A 22,921-nucleotide genomic window follows, 5' to 3' on the forward strand; every position below is an offset into this window, starting at 1 on the left:
CATGGTCTCTAAAGCGTCATGCTGCATACTGAACCCTATTCCAACTAAACTACTGAAAGAGGTACTTCCTGAGCTTGGCTTTCCTATGTTGAACATAATAAATGCCTCCCTATTCACCGGATGTGTACCAAACTCACTAAAAGTGGCAGTACCAAAGCCTCTCTTGAAAAAGCGAAACCTTGACCCGGAAATGTCAAAACTATCGGCCTATATCAAATCTCCATTCCTCTCAAATGTTTTTGAAAAAGCTGTTGCGCAGCAACTCACTGCCTTCCTGAAGACAAATAATGTATATGAAATGCTTCAGTCTGGTTTTAGACCCCATCATAGCACTGAAACGGCACTCGTGAAGGTGGTAATTTACATTTTAATGGCGTCAGATCAAGGCTCTGCATCTGTCCTCGTGTTGCTAGACCTTAGTGCTGCTTTTGACACCATCGATCACCACATTCTTTTGGGCAGATAAGAAACCTTAATTGGTCTACAGCAGGGGTGGACAATTCCAGTCCTCGAGGGCCTGATTGGTGTCACAGTTTTGCCCCAGCCCCAGCTAACACACCTGACTCCAATAATCACCTAATCATGATCTTCAGTTTAGAATACAATTTGATTAATCAGCAGTGTTTGCCAGGCATGGAGAAAAAGTGTGACACCAATCAAGAGGACTGGAGTTGCCCACCCCTGGTCTACATGGACAAGTTCTTGCCTGGTTTAGATCTTATCTGTTGGAAATATATCAGTTCATCTCTGTGGATGGTTTGTCCTCTGACAAATCAATTGTAAGTTTTGGCATTCCTCAAGGTTCCATTTTAGGACCACTATTGTTTTCACTATATATTCTACCTCTTGGTGATGTCATTCGAAAACACAATGTCAACTTTCACTGCTATGCGGATGAAACACAGCTGTACAGTTCGATGAAACATGGTGAAGGCCCAAAATTGCCTACCTTGGAAGCATGTGTTTCAGACATAAGGAAGTGGGTGGGGGAAGTTGTTTTACTTTTAAACTCAGACAAAACAGAGATGCTAATTCTAGGTCCCAAGAAACAAAGATACCTGATGTTGGATCTGACAATCTTGATGGTTGTACAGTAGACTCATAAAACTTTGAAGGACCTCTGCGTTACTTTGTACCCTGATCTCTCATTTGACGAACATATCAAGAATATTTCAAGGACATCTTTTTTCCATCTTCGTAACATTGCAAAAATCTGAAACTGTTTGTCCAAAAATTATGCAGAAAGGCTAATCTGTCTAATTTGTCACTTCTAGATTAGACTACTGCAATGCTGTACTCCCCGGCTACCCAGATAAAGCAGTAAATAAACTTAAGTTCGTGCTAAACAGGGCTGCTAAAATCCTGACTAGAACCAATCATATTACTCCAGTGCTAGCCTCTCCAAATTGGCTTCCTGTTAAGGAAAGTGCTGATTTCAAGGTTTTACTTCTAACCTACAAAGCATTACATGGGCTTGCTCCTACCTATCTCTCTGTTTTGGTCCTGCTGTACATACTTACACTACAGTCACAAGACGCAGGCCTCCTCTAAGCAAACAGCTGGAGGCAGGGCTTTCTCCTATAGAGCTCCATTTTTATGGCATGGTCTGCCTATCCATGTGAGAGACTTGGTATCCATGTGAGAGACTTGGTATCGACCTTCAAGTCATTACTGAGGACTCATCTCTCATTCCCTCTCTCCCTCCCCTCCCGGAGAAACTGAGCCCTAGTATCATGCCTCAGGACTACCTGGCCCGATGACTCCTGGCTGTCCCCAGTCCACCTGGTCATGCTGCTGCTCCAGTTTCAACTGTTCTGCCTGCGGTTAGGGAACCCTGACCTGTTCACCGGACGTTACCTTGTCCCGGACCTGCTGTTTTCGATTCTGTCTCTACCGCACCTGCTGTCTCTACCTCTGAATGTTTGTCTATGAAAAGAAAACTGACATTTACTCCTGAGATACTGACCTGTTGCATCCTCTACAACCACTGATTATTATTTGACCTGCTGGTCATCTATGAACATTTGAACAACTTGAAGAACAATCTGGCCTTAAATGGCCATGTACTCTTATAATCTCCACCCAGCACAGCCAGAAGAGGACTGCCCCCCCCCCTCAGAGCCTGATTCCTCTCTTGTTTTCTTCCTAGGTTCCTGCCTTTCAAGGGAGTTTTTCCTAGCCACCGTGCTTCTGTATAGCACTGTGAGACATTTGCTGATGTAAAAAGGGCTTTATAAAAACATTTCATTGATTTGACCCCTCTGACTGGTATCACTTATTTTCTTTCCAAAACACTTGAATGTGCTGTTTCTTACCAACTCTCTTGCTATCTCCCTCAGAACAATCTTCTTGACCCTATCCAGTCAGACTTTAAGACGGGTCACTCAACCAAGACTGCTCTTCTGTGTGTCACGGAGGCTCTCCACACTGCCAAAGCTGACTTTCTCTCCTCTGTTCTCATTCTCCTAATTCTATCCACTGCCATTGACACCATGAACCATCAGATCTTCCTTTCCACCCTCTCAGGGCTGGGCATCTCAGGCTACGCACACTCTTGGAGGCTGCTCCTATCAGGTGACGTGGAGAGGATCTGTGTCTGCACCACGTACTCTCACTACTGGTGTCCCCCAGGGCTCGGTTATAGGCTCTCTCCTCTTCTCTCTATACACCAAGTCACTCGGCTCTGTCATATCCTCACATGGTCTCTCCTATCATTGCTATGTGGATGACACTCAACTACGTTTCTCCTTCCCCCCTTCTGACACCCAGGTCACGTCAAGCATCTCTGCATGCCTGGCAGATATCTCAGCTTGGATGTCGGCCCACCACCCCAAGCTCAACAAGAAAGAGCTGTTTTTCCTCCCGGGGAAGGCCTGCCCGCTCCAAGACCTCTCCATCATGGTTGACAACTCATGTCCCCCTCCCAGAGTGCAAAGAACTTTGGTGTGGCCCTAGACAACACCCTGTCGTTCTCTGCAAACATCAAAGCAGTGGCTCACTCCTGCAGGTTCATGCTCTGCAACATCCGTAGTGTACGACCCTACACACAGGTCCGAATCCAGGCTCACTGTTGGCTGGGCTCCCGCTTGTGCCATCAAACCCCTGCAACTTACCCAGAACGCTGCAGCTCGCCTAATTTTCAACCTCCCCAAGGTCTCCAATGTCACCCCACTGCTCTGCACACTCCACTGGCTTCCAGTCAATGCTCGCATCCACTACAAGACCATGGTAATTGCCTACGGCACAGCAAGAGAAACTGCCCCTATCTACCTTCAGGCTCTGCTCATACCCTTCACCCCGACCGGAGTATTCTGTTCTGCCACCTCTGGTCTATTGGCCCTCCCACCCCCACAGAACGGCAGCTCCGGCTCAGCCCAGTCCAAGCTTTTCTCTGTCCTGGCATTTTAATTTGCATGTGAGTTGTAGTTTCATGTGTTTATTGTATTTTGATGTGTATTGTTGATCTATACAGAGCTCATCTGGAAAAGAGACCTTGGTCTCAGCATTGATTCCCTTTCAAAATAAAGGTTAAATAAAATAAAAATAATAAATGCAGAAGCTCATCTTGAATTGAGATTCACAGTAATTGACTATTTGCTTTTATTTGACATTGTATAGTAACAAACTTGTCTCACTAAATTATTCCAACCAATTTTGTTTCACTGAGTAGCCTAGGCAAAGCATATTGCAATTCTTTAGGACAGTAGTTCAGAAGACCTGTCAGTGACTCCAGCACATTGTCGATAAAAACAAGATGTTTTTATACTGCACTGACAAAAATACTCTGAAAGGTGGGGTAATAATAAAAGACTGTTTCTATCATTGTTGTAGTTCTTTGCTGGCAGCCAGAGCTGATCCTAGAACAGTGATGAAGCGGTGTACGTCACTAAAGGAGTTGTAGAGGGGCACCGGAGCGATGCGCAGAATGTTGGGTTCCCTCATGTCACACTGAGATTGCATGGAGAGAATAGATCAAAACAGCAATAGTCAATTACAAAACATAGATTTTAATCTATGTCTGTATAATCATGCATAAAACATTTATACTGACCAAAAATAAAACATGCAACAATTTCAAAGATTTTACTGAGTTACAGTTCATAGAAGGAAATCAGTCAATTGAAATAAATTAAATTATACCCTAATCTATGGATTTCACATGACTGGGCAGGGGCCCAGCCATGGGTGGGCCTGGGAGGACATAGGCCCACCCACTGGGGAGCCAGGCCCACCCACTGGGGAGCCAGGCCCAGCCAATCAGAATGAATTTTTCCCCACAAATGGGCTTTATTACAGACAGACGATCCTGCAGGTAAAGAAGCTGCATATGGAGGTCCTGGGCTGGGGTGGTTACATGTGGTCCGCAGTTGTTTAATCAGCTTCTTGATATGCCACACCTGTCAGATGGATGGATTATCTTGGCAAAGGATAAATGCTCACTAACAAGGATGTAAATAAATTAGTGCTCAAAATTTGTGCGTATGGAACATTTCTGGGATCTTTTATTTGAGCTCGTGAAACACGGGACCAAGACTTTACATGTTGCATTTATATTTTTGTTCAGCATACATATTAAGAACGTGTGTTCCGTACCCAAATTACATGTAAACCCACATCTGGACTGAAAAGCATGGTCAATGGATATTTAAAAAAAAAATGAATTTGTAGTTTATTTTAGACAGCACTTTTCAGTCCAGACTAGGCTTAATATGGGTCTGGGAAACTCGTCAATACTGTACTACTATTGTAAACTCAGCAAAAAAAGAAACGTTCCTTTTTCAGGACCCTGTCTTTCAAAGATAATTCATAAAAATCCAAACAACTTCACAGATCTTCATTGTAAAGGGTTTAACCTGATATGGATGGGGGCAGTATTTTCACGGCCGGATGAAAAAACGTACCCGATTTAAACTGGTTACTACTCTTGCCCAGAACGAGAATATGCATAGTATTAGTAGATTTGGATAGAAAACACTCTGAAGTTTCTAAAACTGTTTGAATGGTGTCTGTGAGTATAACAGAACTCATATGGCAGGCAAAAACCTGAGAAAGTCAACCAGGAAGTGGAGGATCTGAGAATTGTAGTTCTTCTTTCTAGTCCCTTTCGAAACTACAGTATCTGTGGGGTTACGTTGCACTTTCTAAGGCTTCCATTGGCTGTCTAAAGCCTTCAGAAAGTGGTTTGAGCCTTCTCCTGTCACTGGGCAGAGTATAGGAGCTCAGTTGCTGAGTGGTCTGCCTGGCAACAAAGCGATTGGATATGTTTTTTGTTTTTCTCCATGAATGAATACGCTATTGTCCGGTTGGAATATTATTGCAATTTTACGAGAAAAATACCATAAAGATTGATTTTAAATAGCGTTTGACATGCTTTTAAGTACGGTAATGGAACATTTTGACTTTTTGTGTCTCGGATTGCGTTCGCGCGTTAGCCTTTGGATAGTGACCTGAACGCACGAACAAAACAGAGGTATTTGGACATAACTATGGATTATTTCGAACAAAAACAACATTTCTTGTGGAAATAGCAGTCCTGGGAGTGCATTCTGACGAAGATCAGCAAAGGTAAGAGCATATTTCTAATACTAATTCTGAGTTTAGGTTGCCCTGAACTTGGCGGGTGTCTGTATAGCTTTCTGTGATGGCGAGCTATGTACTCAGAATATTGAAAAATGTGCTTTCTCCGTAAAGCTATTTTAAAATCTGACACAGCGGTTGCATAAAGGAGTTCTGTATCTATAATTCTTAAAATAATTGTTATGTATTTTGTCAACGTTTATGATGAGTATTTTTGTAAATTCACCGGAAGTTTTTGGTGGGAATACATTTTCTGAACATCACACGCCAATGTAAAAATGCTGTTTTTGGATATGAATATGAACTTGATCGAACAAAACATACATGTATTGTATAACAATGTCCTAGGAGTGTCATCTGATGAAGATCATCAAAGGTTAGTGCTTCATTTAGCTGTGTTTTGGGTTTTATTGACACATGTCCGTTTCTTGGAAAATGGCTGTGTGGTTATTTTGGTCTATGTACTCTCCTAACATAATCTAATGTTTTGCTTTCGCTGTAAAGCCTTTTTGAAATCGGACAATGTGGTTGGATTAACCTCTCTGGGGTATGTGGGACGATTTCGTCCCACCTACGTAACAGCTACTGAAATTCCAGTGGCGCGATTTTTGAATCGTTAGAAATACTATTACTTCAATTTCTCAAACATATGACTATTTTACAGCTATTTAAAGACAAGAATGTCGTTAATCTAACCCCACTGTCCGATTTCAAAAAGGCTTTACAACGAAAGCAAAACATTAGATTATGTCAGCAGAGTGCCCAGCCAGAAAAAATCAGACATCCATTTTTCAAGCTAGCATATCATGTCACATAAACCCAAACCACAGCTAAATGCAGCACTAACCTTTGATGATCTTCATCAGATGACACACCTAGGACATTGTGTTATACAATACATGCATGTCTGTTCAATCAAGTTCATATTTATATCAAAAAACAGCTTTTTGCATTAGCATGTGACGTTCAGAAAAAGCATAACCCCCGCAAACTTCCGGGGAATTTACTAACAGTTTGCTAAATTACTCACGATAAACGTTCACAAAAAGCATAACAATTATTTTAAGAATTATAGATACATTACTCCTCTATGCACTCGATATGTCCGATTTTATAATAGCTTTTCGGATGAAGCACATTTTGCAATAATCTAAGTACATAGCCCGGCATTACAGGGCTAGCTATTTAGATACCCACCCAGGTCAGCCTCCACCAAAATCACATTTCCTATAAGAAAAATGTTCTTACCTTGCTTGTTCTTCATCAGAATACACTGCCAGGACTTCTACTTCAATAACAAATGTTGGTTTGGTCCCAAATAATCCATCGTTATATCCAAACAGCGACGTTTTGTTCGTGAGTTCTAGACACTATCAGAATGCTTCTTCACGGTCCCGCGCATGGCGCATTGGCGTGTCAAAAATGTCTAAATATTCCATTACCGTACTTCGAAGCATGTCAACCGCTGTTTAAAACCAATTTTTATGCCAGTTATCTCGTAGATAAGTGATAATATTCCGACCGGGAGTATGCATTGAGCCTAAACAGCCGAATAAAATTTCTCCTCAGAAGCGACTCGTGCACGCGCCTCATTCAAAGGTCCTCGGAGCAGCCACTTACAAAAGGTGATAATGTGTTTCAGCCTGAGACTGCCTCGTAAACCTTCAGTTATTTCCCGGGCTCTGAGAGCCTATCGGAGCCCTGGGAATTGTCACGTTACAGCTAAGATCCTTACTTTTCAATAAAAAGATGTAAGACGCACGACTCCTTGTCAGACAGGGTACTTCCTGCTTGAAACCTTGTCAGGTTTTTGCCTGCCATAGGAGTTCTGTTATACTCACAGACACCATTCAAACAGTTTTAGAAAATTCAGAGTGTTTTCTATCCAAACCTGAACAATAATATGCATATTCTAGCTTCTGAGTTGGTGTAGGAGGCAGTTAAAAATGGGAACATATTTTTTCCAAAATTCTCAATACTGCCCCCTAGCCCAGACAGGTTAAGGAGAAGTGTATCTTTAAAATGGTGTAAAATAGTCGTATGTTTGAGAAATTGAAATTATTGGATTTTTTGAGGTTTTGTATTTCGCGCCACGCTGTTCCATTGGATATTGGCTAGGTGTTCCACTAGCGGAACGTCTGTCCTCAACAGGTTTTAAACACCGTTTCCCATGCTTGTTCAATGAACCATAAACAATGAATGAACAGGCACTTGTAGAGCGGTCGTTAATACACTAACAGCTTACAGACAGTAGGCAACTAAGGTCACAGTTATGAAAACTTAGGACACTAAAGAGGCATTTCTATAGACTCTGAAAAACACTAAAAGAAAGAAAGATGCCAAGGGTCCGTACTCATCTGCGTGAACGTGCCTTAGGCATGCTGCAAGGAGGCATGAGGACTGCAGATGTGGCCATGGCAATAAATTGCAATTTCCGTACTGTGAGACGCCTAAGACAGCGCTACAGGGAGACAGGACGGACAGCCGATAGTCCTCGCAGTGGAAGCCCACGTGTAACACCTGCACAGGATCGGTACATCCGAACATCACACCTGCGGGACAGGTACAGGATGGCAACAACAACTGCCCAAGTTACACCAGGAACACACAATCCCTCCATCAGTGCTCAGACTGTCCGCAATAGGCTGAGAGAGGCTGGACTGAGGCAGGTCCTCACCAGACAGGCAGGTCCTCACCAGCATTCACCGGCAACAACATCGCCTATGGGCACAAACCCACCGTCGCTGGACCAGACAGGAATGGCAAAAGTGCTCTTCACTGACGAGTCACGGTTTTGTCCCACCAGGGGTGATGGTCAGATTCACGTTTATCGTTGAAGGAATGAGCGTTACACCGAGGCCTGTACTCTGGAGCATGATTGATTTGGAGGTGGAGGGTCCGTCACGGTCTGGGGCGGTGTGTCACAGCATCATCGGATGCTTGTTGATGAGCTTGTTGTCATGAGCTTGTTGTCATTGCAGGCATTCTCAACGCTGCGTTACAGGGAAGACATCCTCCTCCCTCATGTGGTAGGCTGCAGGCTCATCCTGACATGACCCTCCAGCATGACAATGCCACCAGCCATACTGCTCGTTCTGTACATGATTTCCTGCAATTCAGGAATGTCAGGGTTCTGCCATGGCCAGCAAAGAGCCCGGATCTCAATCCCATTGAGCACGTCTGGGACCTGTTGGATCGGAGGGTGAGGGCTAGGGCTACTCTCAACAGAAATGTCCGGGAACTTGCAGGTGCCTTGGTGGAAGAGTGGGGTAACATCTCACAGCAAGAACTGGAAAATCTGGTGCAGTCCATGAGAAGGAGATGCACTGCAGTACATAATGCAGCTGGTGGCCACACCAGATACTGACTGTTACTTTGGACCCCCCCCCCTTTGTTCAGGGACACATTATTCAATTTCTGTTAGTCACATCTCTGTAGAACTTGTTCAGTTTATGTCTCAGTTGTTGAATCTTGTTATGTTCATACAAATATTTACACATGTTAAGTTTGCTGAAAATAAACGCAGTTGACAGTGAGAGGACTTTTTTTGCTGAGTTTAGTATATATGAAGCCACTCACAGCGACGCCCCTCTTCTCCAGCTCCTGGAATACGGCTGCGATGGGGACAGAGAAAGAGAGGGAGAGTTGGCAGCCTCGTTCCTCAGGGTGGGAGGGAGTGATGATATGGACGTAGGGCTTGTAAGGCTGGGACTCGTCCTTGTTGTAGTAGTGCTGGATCAGACACTCCAAGTAACCCATCAGAAGTCTGGACTTCTTCCTCAGAGCTGCCATACTGGTCATAATGATTAGTTGTCAATCAGTTATTGCCAGGGCTGGGCTCAATTCCATTTCAATTCAGAAAGTAAACCAAATTCCAATTCCAAATTCTCCTAATTGAAAAACACTGAAGAGAATTTGAATTTCACTGTACTTCCTGGATTGACTGGAATTGACCCCAACCCTGCTTATTATAACAGTTACAACCTTTTACAGGTCACTTTTAAACTCCATGATTAGAGAGAAGAGTACGAACATGTTCTAATATCTGCTATATGAAATAGATATGAAAAACCAAAATGGTTCCAGTCACCTCTAAACTAGCTTGCCGTGGACACACCAGCAGGATGGGTTGGTTTGATAGCCGAAAGCCACTTACACCAGGTAGTAGATCAATTTCTATGGTAAGACAAAATGTAGGATGTTCGTGATGAATTCATTTGGGTTCTGGCTTGACTGAAAGGGTGAAATGAACACAGTATAACCTATTTTCTGTAATACCCTAATATAACCACAAGATGTAAGTGTAAATCAAGCTTCATGGATATCTCTGCTTAGAGACCGACAGCGCCAACTTGAAGCAACATTCTGTAATGTGTCCCAGTATAGGGAATAAAATGAGAACATGATCACAAATATGTTGATACCATTATCCATGCGGAACCTTGTTTTCAAGTTATGTCCCCACCATCCTGTGAGCCTGAGAGAGAAAGTAACAAGTAGTTAAAACATAACGTAGTCAACACGCAATATGAACACAAATCTGAGCTGCACTGCACTGTCATTCTCACAAAGGCTTGACTGTATGTGTATTCTTCTCATGGATAAAAGCTCCAGCCAGTCCACCAGCTCCAGAATTCACATACTACACATGAATACAAATAACTCTTACCAACACATTGCATAGTTTGTCTGCCTATTTTTTACAATATTGAAGACCAATGATAATCTACAATATTTGAAATGAGCATCGATAACAACTGCAAGAAAATAATTGTTGGCAATATTAAGCTAGAACAAGTACATTTCTACCCTACATATTGTTGTCTTCCTGTGTCAGCAGGTGTTGGACAGGAAACAGAGTGAAGCCACTGCCAGCAGTTCATTTGCCTTGATTTCGCCACACAAACCCCAATGCTGACCTTGTAGGAGCACAAGCAGGCAAAGTCCACTCCCCCAGTCATGCAGTTTCAGCTCTGCATTGCCCACTGCGTGTGCACAGTCGAATCCAACGTAGCAGCCCTGTGGGAAGAACAAAAACGCACCGTCATGCCAGATGCTAAGGGGCAGCAGGCCGGAGCTGTGCAGTCAGGATGCATCAGAGGCAGTTCATCAGCGTGTGTGTGTCTGTGTGTGTTTGTTTGCCTGTGTGTGTGTGTGTGTGTGTGTGTGTGTGTGTTCGTTTGCGTGCATGCATGTCTTTTTAAGACAAGCTTAATAAATTATTCATGCATTCCTAGTGGGGGTATTATTCTGAGGATCATTAGGACTCTGACTAAGTCTGGTTGTTTTGATTGCCCTGCTAAATGTGACAGAGAGGGAAGGCTTGTGTGCGTGTGTGTGTGTGTGTGTGTGTGTGTGTGTGTGTGTGTGTGTGTGTGTGTGTGTGTGTGTGTGTGTGTGTGTGTGTGTGTGTGTGTGTGTGTGTGTGTGTGTGTGTGTGTGTGTGTGTGTGTGGTTTGACATCTCCTGAGTGTCAACATTTAGTTCCTTGTCAACACACTGCTATTTATTTGACAAATGTCATTCTCCGCATGTAGTGAATTGGAATGGGCATCATACACTTGCATGAGGTGAACGCAGACAAATCCGGCGAACCAATCATGTCAAATTGTTACACATCCCTGACAACAGAGGACGCTGTTGGAGCAGCTGTTGTGTCTGACAAAATGCTTTTTTTTGTTTTAAATAACATGCTTCATTAACTCAAAAGCCAATGTTAATAGTAACATTATACAATAGATAGAACCATGATCAAATAAGTTGACTATACACAATGGCCATTATCCATTATAAACAGGGGTTGAATTAGGAATACAGTGGAACCCCTCTAACACTAATCCTAGGTTCATGTTCACATCCTGGTTCAACTCTAACCCTCAACCACAATTCGAAGCTTCATATCCACATCCCTGTTCAACCCTAACCATAGCCTTATCCACAACCCTAACCCTAGCTTCATATCCACATCCCTGTTCAACCCTAACCTCAACCACAAGCCTAACCCTAGCTTCATGTCCACATCCCGGTTCAACCCTAACACTAACCCTAGGATCATGTTCACATCCCTGTTCAACCCTAACCTCAACCACAACCCTAACCCTAGGTTCATCTCCACATCCTGGTTCAACCCTAACCCTAGGTTCATGTTCACATCACGGTTCAACCCCTATCCCTAACCCTAGCTTCATGTCCACATCCTGGTTCAACCCTAACCCTAGGTTCATGTTCACATCACGGTTCAACCCCTATCCCTAACCCTAGCTTCATGTCCACATCCTGGTTCAACCCTAACCCTAGCTTTTCTCCACATCCTGGTTCAACCCTAACCCTAGGTTCATGTTCACATCACGGTTCAACCCCTATCCATAACACTAACCCTAGCTTCATGTCCACATCCCAGTTCCACCCTAACCCTAGCTTCATCTCCACATCCCGGTTCAACCCTAACACTACCCTAGCTTCATGTCCACATCCCAGGTCAACCACAACCCTAACCCCAACTTTGCATAACCCTAACCTCAACTATAGCCATATGTTCAAACCTAACCCTAACCGTGGTTTATCCTATTTTTCTCTTCAAAACCTTAAAATTGCTGGAGCTTGGCTCCGTCTGTTTCTCCTTTTGACCCAAGGTGCAGGACCCCAAGTTTTTTTTATTTGGCATTTATGATTATATAGATAACAGGTAGAGGGCAGAACACACACGGATCCCCCACCAAATCAAACCCACCCACCCATGCTCTAACAGAGCCCCACCCTAAAACCAGACTTAAAGCACACGTAATATAGAATGAGTAATATAATCAAATTGTTAAAAAAATACAAAGATAAGACAAAAAGTTTTTAAAAAATTAAAAAATAAGAGTACAAATAATTATACAAATTCTAATTTGGGTTGGTTTATGCAGTTAGCTGGGTCTTCTACAAAGGATAGGAAAGGTTGCCAGATATTATAAAATGTAATTGCAGATCCCCTAACGGAGTAGAGTATTTTCTCGAGCTTGAGATGTTGCACAACTTCCTTTATCCAATGGTTAAAAGCAGGAGGAAACCGATCCTTCCACTTAAATAGTATAAGACGTCTAGCTAGAAGAGAAGTACATGCCAGCATGTTGCCCACAGACTGTTTAGAGGGGCCTCCTGTGGTGCCACTCCGAATAATGCAAAAAAGGCAGAAGGTTCTATAAGTCTAGAAAACGTCTAAAAAATTGATATCCAAAAATCTGTCAATTTCGGGCATGTCCAAAACGTGTAATATAGTAGCAGGAGCCTGCTTACATTGGTCACAAGTGGGATCTATTTCTGGTCTAATCTTGGATCATTTTGCCTTTGACCAATGCAGCCTATTAAATATTTTAAATTGAATTACAGCATGTATTCGACATATAGATTAAAAATGTATTCTCTGAAGCATACTCTGTCAAGTTTCGTCTGAAAGTTGTTCACCTAAATCCTCTTCCCATTGGTTCTTAAGAGAGTTCAGGGAATCCAGATTGTGTGAGTATAATAACACATAGATCAAGCTTATGCCCCCTTTGATATAAGGGTTCACTATAAAAATAGAATCTAGAAGGAAAGTAGGTGGGTGTGACTCCAGCCCAATTTAACCACTGACTATAAACAGACTCATCCATTTCACTTCTTTGTCGCAATGTAGTGACAGTATCACAGTTTAGACACCAGAGGGCAGTGTTACTCCCTTGACCGTCTAAATTGAACCTTCTTTAAACTCCATCAAGATAATGTTGGAGTACCCTCCAAGGAGTGGGATCATGAAATAGATTCAGCCGCAGGCTGATTTTTTCTTGAGCGGCGGGTCAGAGGCCAGAACATAATTACAAATAATTTGTAGACTACAAATTGACCACAAGAAGCCCAAATAGAGATAACATTTGATTAAAACATTAAAGCAGATGGGCAGGTAGTGTTCTCCTGGCATCCACCAAACCCAGATTCATCCGTCGGACTGCCAGATAGTCAAGCGTGATTCATCACTCCAGAGAACACGTTTTCACTGCTACAGAGTCCAATGGCGGCGAGCTTTATACCACTCCAGCCGATGCTTGGCATTGCTCATGGTGATCTTAGGCATGGGTGCGGCTGCTCGGCTGTGGAAACCCATTTCATGAAGCTCCCGACAAACAGTTCTCGTGCTGACGTTGCTTCCAGAGGCAGTTTGGAACTCGGTAGTGAGTGTTACAACTAAGGACAGGCGATTATTACGTGCTTCAGCACTTGGTGGTCCCGTCCTGTGAGCTTGTGTGGCCTACCACTTCGCGGCAGAGCCGTTGTTGCTCCTAGTTGTTTCCCCTTCACAAAAAAAAGCACTTACAGTTGAACAGGGCAGCTCTAGCAGGGGAGAAATTTGACGAACTAGGCCTCCCGAGTGGCGCAGCAGGTTAAGGCACTGCATCACAACAGATCCGGGTTTGATAATGGGCACGACCGTGAGACCCATGAGACCCATTTCCTCCAACACATTGGTGTGGCTGGCTTCCGGGTTAAGCGAGCAGTGTGTCCAGAAGCAGTGCGGCTTGGCGGGGTTGTGTTTCGGAGGACGCACGGCTCTCGACCTTCGCCTCTCCTGAGTCCATACGGGAGTTGCAGCAATAGGACAAGACTAACTACCAATTGGATCTCACAAAATTGGGGAGAAAAAGAGGTTAAAAAAATATGACGGTGCCACGATGATAGTCACTGAGCACTTCAGTAAGGCCATTCTACTGCCAATTTGTGTCTACGGAGATTGCATGGCTCTCTGCTCAATTTTATACACATCAGCAACAGGTGTGGCTGAAATAGCAAAATCCACTAATGTGAAAGGGTGTACTGTCCACATACGTTTGTATATATAGTGGTTGGTGGGCGTTGTGGAACCCTGCTCCAAGGGGATTTGTAAAGGGTTTAGAAGTAGTATATAGACAATTAAGAATTAATTCAAAAGTTGAAATAACATTTCCCCAAAAAGACTCACCCCTTTAAAGACACAAAATGTTAGGGTCTCACTGCAGGCGAGAAAAAGAGTGAGGAGTGGTTCTAAAGGTGTCATTTTACCTTCTTCTGCCCTGCTTTAGTGATGGCGGCCATATCAAAGAGCTGTTCGGTGTAACACTGCACTCCACTGAACAGGACCACTGCAATGGAATCTCCCTCCTTTTCTATCGTGTCCAGAATGTCCTCAGCACCTCCTCGCCCTGACAGGTAAAAAAAAAAACACAGCAGTTGATCAGGGTATATAAAATGTCACTTTTAATAACTGTTAATAAACTATTTCTCAACACTCAATTGTAGTCTTTATACTCAATGTCATTGGGTACCTTGAAAGGTGCAAATAAAAGTTATTATTCAAGTCCTATTCCCCAAAGGTGATTATAGAAAAAAATGAAGACTAGTTTACCGGTCTGGGCTTCATGAGCAGCATGCTTTGCTTAGGGTCAATTTGTAAGTCGCTCTGGATAAGAGCGTCTGCTAAATGACGTAAATGTAAAATGTAAATGGGTCATATCCTTTCAACTGGATCTGAGATTCCACAGCATAACTGAAGAAATTACACATGATGAACGTGGTAAAAAAAAAGTGGGTCAATTTACCCCACTCTCCTCCACCAACACAGAGACAACAGATAACATCTAGTGGAAATAACAACAGTGGACTATTCTATTACGACAGGGTAAATGATGAAGAGTAGGCCCTGCACACTTTCAAGTATTATACAACTGTCAAAAGGTGTCTTTTTAGGGCAAAAAACATGAATTATGGTTGAAACGCAGTTGAAGAATGCAAATGACTTTGAACACAAAATGACCTGCAGTCATTACACCAACATCCTGTAGAATTTAAAACAAGTTCTGTGTCGTTGGAATTACTCACATGGTCTGAGGGGAAAGCCTTGTCCTCAAGAAGGATTTTGGGACATTTTGCTGTAGGTTTGTAAAAAGACAGCTGTAAAGCAAATATATAACATGTTGTTAATGTAAAGTCTCGGTATATAATGTATAGTGTATGTTTACGTTTGGCGATTTGTATCAAGGTTTGACGTTATCTTACCAGCAGAATATGCAGATGAACTGTTAACCCGTTCATCGAGGCAACCTCCTCAGCTTTAGCCCCTGTTCGCACGTACGTACGCAAACACACAGGCGTTTTAATTCCAATTGCTCTGATATAACTTTAGAACACATTTTTACCTAATAGCATTTAAGCTATCACAACCTACATTTTCCAAAGTACATTTTCCACACAAAAAAAGGCATCTGAGGTGCATGCATAATGGCCTTCAGTTGTTTGGTTTGGTTGTACTTTGCACTCTGCAAAAGATGGCACAATGCCAGGGTGCAATTACCTTTTAAAACCAGTCACAGATAGGAGGTCTCCCTGTCAAACATTTTCAACAGCCGGACAGAACGATAATAACCTATCAGAATTACTTGACAATTTAACCATGAATGTTATGAGAGCTGGAAATTACAGGCTTTTAACAGTGCTGTATGAAAAAGGGAACAATCACCATATAGGGAACCGTGATGACTGTGTATTGAAACCATTTGTTCGCATATCAGTGCAAAATGCCTGTAAAGGTGCCAACATGCATCGTTAAATAGCCCCATCTCAGCCCTAGCTCATGTTAACTATTATGATCATTCAACTAACATAGAACGTTAAATGGTAATGCATTGTATTTGATAATGCATTGAACATGTGTTATTGTATGAACTTACCAACCACATTAGCCATGAGTTCCTCTATATTGTTCTCCGCCCAGGCCCAAGGTCGAGAGCCTTGTACATGGCCATGAACCCCCCTGTAAAACAGAACACATTAAACAATGCTCACAGCTACAAGGATAGGATACACATTTCACAGATAGGACAATAGCTTTAAAAGAGAAAGGTTCAGGGGGGACATGTCATCCTCAAATGACCATCACTGTACTTGAAATAGTCGACTAAAACTTTAGCTGATTCAGTGTCATAAAGCGGACAATGGGGGAAACGTTGAGGGAACAACTTATGTTTTAGCCCATTTATCCAACTCCTCGTCAATGTACTTCTTGGCCATTTTGGGCTGGAGGCCAAGTGAGTTCCCCACAAAGTAAATGCATTCCTTTGTGCCATCCACAAGCGTAAGGTCAGCTAAGGTAACATTAACAGTGCATTAGCACAATCGATCCACACATTTTTACTAAGAAGTTTCCCTGCATTGTTCAAATCCCGGCATACTTCTTGACCCCAAAAAGATGCTTTTGTTTCACAGTTGAAGAATATGTCATTAAAATGATTCAACTTTAAAACACTTAGTTAGCTAAATGAAAGTGCTTAGTCATCTCCTCTTTTCAGCTCAACCCATATGTTATGAGCATCTCGCTTCCAGCTATAATACATATCCCAGCAGCAAATATTTTCTGACCACATTATACCCGACCAGGGAGGCCGTTTCCTCACTGTATGTAGGATCTTGTAGACCTACATGTACAGTTGAAGTCGGAAGTTTACATACACTTAGGTTGGATTCATTAAAACTCGTTTTTCAACCACTCCACAAATTTCTTGTTAACAAACTATAATTTTGGCAAGTTGGTTAGGACATCTACTTTGTGCATGACACAAGTAATTTTTACAACAATTGTTTACAGACACATTCTTTCACTTATAATTCAATGTATCACAATTCCAGTGGGTCAGAAGTTCAAATACACTAAGTTGGCTGTTCATCCTTGGGAGCAATTTCCAAACGCATGAAGGTACCACGTTCATCTGTACAAACAATAGTACGCAAGTATAAACACCATGGGACCACGCAGCCGTCATACCGCTTAGGAAGGAGACGCGTTCTGTCTCCTAGAGATGAACGTACTTTGGTGCGAAAAGTGTGAATCAATCACAGAACAACAGCAAAGGACCTTGTAAAGATGCTGGAGGAAACAGGTATAAAAGTATCTATATCCACAGTAGAACGAGTACTATATCGACATAACCTGAAAGACCGCTCAGCAAGGAAGAAGCCACTGCTCCAAAACCCCCATAAAAAAGCCAGACTATGGTTTGCAACTGCACATGGGGAAAAATATCATACTTTTTGGAGAAATGTCCTCTGGTCTGATGAAACAAAAATAGAACTGTTTGGCCATAATGACCATCGTTATGTTTGGAGGAAAAAGGGGGACGCTTGCAAGGCGAAGAACACCATCCCAACCGTGAAGCACAGGGGTGGCAGCATCATGTTGTGGGGGTGCTTTGCTGCAGGAGGGTCTGGTGCACTTCACAAAATAGATGGCATCATGAGGAAGAAGAATTATGCGGATATATTGAAGCAACATCACAAGACATCAGTCAGGAAGTTAAAGCTTGGTCGCAAATGGGTGTTCCAAATGGACAATGACTCCAAGCATACCTCCAAAGTTGTGGCAAAATGGCTTAAGGACAACAAAGTCAGGGTATTGGAGTGGCCATCACAAAGCCCTGACCTCAATCCTATAGAAAATGTGTGGGCAGAACTGAGCGTGTGCGAGCGTGTGCGAGCAAGGAGGCCTATGAACCTGACTCAGTTACACCAGCTCTGTCAGGAGGAATGGGCCAAAATTCAGCCAACTTATTTTGGGAAGCTTGTGGAAGGCTACCCGAAACATTTGACCCAAGTTAAACAATTTAAAGGCAATGCTACCAAATACTAATTGAGTGTATGTAAACTTCTGACAGACTGGGAATGTGATGAAAGAAATAAAAGCTGAAATAAATCATTCTCTCTACTATTATTCTGACATTTCACATTCTTCAAATAAAGAAGTGATCCTAAATAACCTAAAACAGGGAATTTTTACTAGGATTAAATGTCAGGAATTGTGAAAAACTGAGTTTAAATGTATTGTATGTAAACTTCCGACTTCAACTGTATACAGTAGGAAGGGCAAAACCATTTTGATGATTTCTGGTATACAGTATCAACAATATAAATCAATCCCAGCACATTTTCGGACTCATTCAGCAGTTTTTACCTGATGAAGTACAATAGTATTGGAAATTCATGTTGAAAGTTCCATTTACATTCCTAAATGATGCTGTCGCTGCTTCTTGATGACAAGTCATTAATAAATAGCCCAATGTCAAGACAGTTTTAAAGTGTACAAATAAATAACCAATATGCAGAAACAGTGTGATATATTGAAAACCTAAGCATATAATGTACTATCTACACATACTGCTGTGATAAAGTATTTGCCCCCTTTTTGATTTTCTCTATTTTTGCATATTTTTATACTGAATGTTATCTCTTCTTCAACTAAAACCTAATATATGATGAACATGAGTTTACAAATAAATTAAAATATACATATTTTATTTAATTAACAAAGTTATGCAACACCCAATTCCCTTGTGTGAAAAAGTAATTGCCCCCTAACACTCAATAACTACTCATACTGTCACGTCGTGACCAGTAAAGGGGGTTATTTGTTATTGTAGTTTGGTCAGGGCGTGGCAGGGGGTGTTTGTTTTATGTGTTTTGGGGTTTTTGGTTTATGTTCTATGTTAGTATATTTCTATGTTTGTTCTAGTGTGTCTATTTCTATGTTTACGTTTCTTGGGTTGACCTTCAATTGGAGGCAGCTGTTCCTCATTGCCTCTAATTGAAGGTCCTATTTAGTAGGGGTGTTTTTCCATGGGTTTTGTGGGTAGTTTTTTCCATGTATTGTCAATGTAGCTTACAGGACTGTTTTTCGTCATTTGTTTAGTATAAGTGTTTTTGTTTTTGTTTTCTTCAATAAAAGAAGATGAGCATTCACATACCCGCTGCATTTTGGTCCACTCAATACGACGATTGTGACACGTACTGACAGGTTGAAAACATGGCAGTTGATCAGGGTACATAAATGTCCATTTTAATAACTGTTAATAAAATATTTCTGAACACTTAATTTCGCTCTGTAAGTGTCCATGTGTATCATCTCATCCAAAAAGTTGACTCAAGTTTTCCAAAAAGCACCTGGATGATCATCAAGACTCTTGGAAGAATGTTCTATGGACAGATGAGTCAACAGGATAACTTTTTGGACGACATGGGTCCCATTATGCCTGATGAAAACCAAACACCGCATTCCACAGTAAGAACCTTATACCAACGGTCAAGCATGGTGGTGGTAGTGTGATGAATTGGTGATGCTTTGCTGTCTCAGGACGTCACTAGAAAAATATTAAAATGTTTATAATAAAACAAAAAAATTATTTACAAGCAAAACCTGCCAAGATGACAATTTGTTCTTCACCTGTGGACTGTGCCTTAATCGAAGAACCATGAAATCTGTTCTGTATCAGAGAATTTTACAGGAGAATGTCAGGCCATCCATCTGTGAGCTGAAGCTGAAACGCAGCTGGGCAATGCAGCAAGACAATGATCCAAAACACACAATCAACTTTGCATCAAAATGGCTAAAAAGCAACAAATTTGAAGTTTTGGAACGGCCTAGTCAAAGTCCAGACCTAATCCCAATTGAGATATTGTGGCAGGACTTCAAACGAGCAGTTCATGCTTGAAAACCCACAAATGTCGCTGGGTCAAAGCAGTTCTGCATGTAAGAGTGGGCCACTGTGGAAACTACCACAACTCAAAAAACATCACTGCTTAGAGGACAACCTGCAGTACAGTCAGCTACATTTTGGAATGTTGAATTTTGATAGAGGGGTCACCAAAACAGAGAGAAACAACAACACTGTTTTGGGGCTCCCGAGTGGCGCAGCGGTCTAAGGCACTGCATCTCAGTGCAAGAGGCGTCACTACAGTCCTTGGCTCGAATCCAGGCTGTATCACATCCGACCATGATTGGGAGTCCCATAGGGCGGTGCACAATTGGCCCAGCGTTGACCAGGTTTGGCCCGGGGTAGGCCGTAATTGTAAATAAGAATTTGTTCTTAACCGACTTGCCTAGATAAATAAAACTTAAATAAAATAAATCCCTCCTATCGATTATAACATTAAAATTATTTGGCAAGAGGGGGGAGATGAGGTTGCACGTCCTGTTAAAAGGTGTAGCGCTGTTTAAACTAACACGACTCAAAGGCCCCACGGAAACTTGAATAACCTATACACGGTTGGTTAGACAAGAACTTGTAGAAGGCTTATGTCTATGTTTTGCAACGGCGGATGTTGATTTTGGGAGGCTGCCCTCATGGAAAAGGAAACAAACAAACTATTTTTTCTGTTAGTTAACTTCAACGAATCACGACACACCATAGGATATCAACAGTGGCAACGGTTCCCTGCTATTTGCGTGATACTTTGACTGTCAAATCAGTGTATTGGTGTGTGGCCAGCGACATTTACAGAGACAGGCCCGAATTATCAGTGCAATTTGAGAAACAATACCCGCGTTCTTAATCATGGAACGCCCAGCACATATGACAAAATCAACAGTACAAAACTAAAGATATTGATATGTTATAAGCAATTGATTTTGTGTCATGTTAACTATAAAACTGTTTTACGAACATCACCAATCTGAGGTAAAAAGCATGTGGAATTCCATCCAATTCGATGTGGTCAAAACGTCAGCTTGCGTAAAGTAGTGCAATATACACTGCTCAAAAAAATAAAGGGAACACTTAAATAACACATTCTAGATCTGAATGAATGAAATAATCTTATTAAATACTTTTTTATTTACATAGTTGAATGTGCTGACAACAAAATCACACAAAAATAATCAATGGAAATCCAATTTATCAACCTATGGAGGTCTGGATTTGGAGTCACAGTCAAAATTAAAGTGGAAAACCACACTACAGGCTGATCCAACTTTGATGTAATGTTCTTAAAACAAGTCAAATGAGGCTCAGTAGTGTGTGTGGCCTCCACGTGCCTGTATGACCTCCGTACAACGCCTGGGCATGCTCCTGATGAGGTGGCGGGTGGTCTCCTGAGGGATCTCCTCCCAGACCTGGACTAAAGCATCCGCCAACTCCTGGACAGTCTGTGGTGCAACGTGGCGTTGGTGGATGGAGCGAGACATGATGTCCCAGATGTGCTCAATTGGATTCAGGTCTGGGGAACGGGCGGGCCAGTCCATAGCATCAATGCCTTCCTCTTGCAGGAACTGCTGACACACTCCAGCCACATGAGGTCTAGCATTGTCTTGCATTAGGAGGAACCCAGGGCCAACCGCACCAGCATATGGTCTCACAAGGGGTCTGAGGATCTCATCTCGGTAACTAATGGCAGTCAGGCTACCTCTGGCGAGTACATGGAGGGCTGTGCGTCCCCCCAATGAAATGCCACCCCACACCATGACTGACCCACCGCCAAACCGGTCATGCTGGAGGATGTTGCAGGCAGCAGAACATTCTCCACGGCGTGTCCAGACTGTCACGTCTGTCACATGTGCTCAGTGTGAACCTGCTTTTATCTGTGAAGAGCACAGGGCGCCAGTGGCGAATTTGCCAATCTTGGTGTTCTCTGGCAAATGCCAAACGTCCTGCATGGTGTTGGGCTGTAAGCACAACCCCCACCTGTGGACGTTGGGCCCTCATACCACCCTCATGGAGTCTGTTTCTGACCGTTTGAGCAGACACATGCACATTTGTGGCCTGCTGGAGGTCATTTTGCAGGGCTCTGGCAGTGCTCCTCCTGCTCCTCCTTGCACAAAGGCAGAGGTAGCGGTCCTGCTGCTGGGTTGTTGCCCTCCTACGGCCTCCTCCACGTCTCCTGATGTACTGGCCTGTCTCCTGGTAGCGCCTCCATGCTCTGGACACTACGCTGACAGACACAGCAAACCTTCTTGCCACTGCTCGCATTGATGTGCCATCCTGGATGAGCTGCACTACCTGAGCCACTTGTGTGGGTTGTAGACTCCGTCTCATGCTACCACTAGAGTGAAAGCACCGCCAGCATTCAAAAGTGACCAAAACATCAGCCAGGAAGCATAGGAACTGAGAAGTGGTCTGTGGTCACCACCTGCAGAACCACTCCTTTATTGGGGGTGTCTTGCTAATTGCCTATAATTTCCACCTGTTGTCTATTCCATTTGCACAACAGCATGTGACATTTATTGTCAATCAGTGTTGCTTCCTAAGTGGACAGTTTGATTTCACAGAAGTGTGATTGACTTGGAGTTACATTGTGTTGTTTAAGTGTTCCCTTTATTTTTTTGAGCAGTAAACATTAATTATATATGGCAAAATAATTTACTATCTTAATTTTGGATGATAGTATATCAAGCAAACTCACAGATGCTTTCAATAATCACATACAGTATATTTCTCACTAGTTTAAACATTTAAAGATTTTTGCTCTAATTCACAATTTAACCGGGTGTTCTAGAAAGAGCTCCCCATAGTGACTATACAGCAGCCCATTCTTT

The 22,921-nt window shown here is 42.6% G+C and overlaps 1 pseudogene; it reads right to left on the reverse strand.

The window, feature by feature from the left end:
- Positions 1–3,576: 3,576 nt before the first annotated feature.
- Positions 3,577–16,635, reverse strand: LOC115195126 (kynureninase-like; annotated as a pseudogene).
- Positions 16,636–22,921: the final 6,286 nt, after the last annotated feature.

Source organism: Salmo trutta, chromosome 6 (genome assembly GCF_901001165.1).
Source record: "Salmo trutta chromosome 6, fSalTru1.1, whole genome shotgun sequence".
Classification (NCBI taxonomy): Eukaryota; Metazoa; Chordata; class Actinopteri; order Salmoniformes; family Salmonidae; genus Salmo; species Salmo trutta.